A 1,216-nucleotide genomic window follows, 5' to 3' on the forward strand; every position below is an offset into this window, starting at 1 on the left:
GGAGTCTAAACTGCAGAAAGCAGAATCTGAACGTGGAAGTCTTCAAATGCAATTCTTTGGGTATTTACTCTATGGAAATTAAGAAGTCTGGGGAATAACAGCTTTCTTCCCATTATCCAAAAAGACCTGGTTTTAAGAGCAAATCTTACTTTCCCTCCAGCACAGTTGTGCTGCAGCCCAATAGATAACAGTGGTTTGTTTATCATTGCAGAGTTGAAAAATATTGACCTGGTCACACATGCATTTTCACTGCTTACTTCTAATTCAAGTCAGTTTTAGGGATAAATTATCTTATAAGAATATGAGAAAAGATAATCCCAGTAGTGTTAACAGGTGAACTTGCCCTGCTCCCCTGGAGTTGGCCAAATTCTTGTGGATCCTGGTGTCAAAGTCTTAGACAAGAGCCTGCCTGATCGCCCTTGCTGTGTCTGCTCCCTGCAATACTGCAACTTCTCATGCTCATCTTGCCTCAACTGCCTTACCTCTGGGCCTGGAGCATATTGGGATGAGTATTCCTTACTTCTGTGAACTCTTGGAGAGCTGTTGGAAAAGTCCTTGCCTTCTCTTCTTGGCCAACCTTCTCACTACCACATTTCTACAATGTTTTTTCCCCACACTTCAGCAGCACCAGCCCTTGTACCACATCCTTACAATACCCACCTGGGGAGTAATGTGGCAATCTTCATTACTGGAACTGCCTACAAATTTTACAAAGATTTATTCACCTTGGAGATCCTCCCCCTCATTAGGGAAGCAATGGTCATGCAATCACACTGGGGGCCTTGGATGTCCAATTTGTTTCTTGCTATTTTCCTGACCATGTGTCACGGCCACTGGCCACAGCTCAGTAGTCAGTGCAGATGTAGCACAGACAGGATTGGAGGGTAACCTTCTTGGCAAACAGCATACCTGCCAGTTGTTCCCTCTGAGCTCATCTGCCTCATCTCAGTCAATAATGATGTATATTCTTCCTGGGGAGTATGACAGCTGCAGCCCAGGGGACCCTATCACGCTTCAGTAAATCAGGACACACCTTCTGGGGACCTTCCTTCAACTGAGGTAGACAGAGTTTCAGTAATACCCAGGGGTGGTCTCGCCAGGGTGTAGGCTACATGTCCATGCAGGTGTGTGATCCCTTGGGGTCATGGCTTAGTCTTTTGTATCCCATTTCCTCTTAATGATGGACTTTCATTATACCTGCCCTGCTTTAGTAGTG

This window comes from Carlito syrichta, unplaced genomic scaffold (genome assembly GCF_000164805.1).
Source record: "Carlito syrichta isolate Samal-C Ts95f unplaced genomic scaffold, Tarsius_syrichta-2.0.1 Scaffold308088, whole genome shotgun sequence".
Taxonomy (NCBI): Eukaryota; Metazoa; Chordata; class Mammalia; order Primates; family Tarsiidae; genus Carlito; species Carlito syrichta.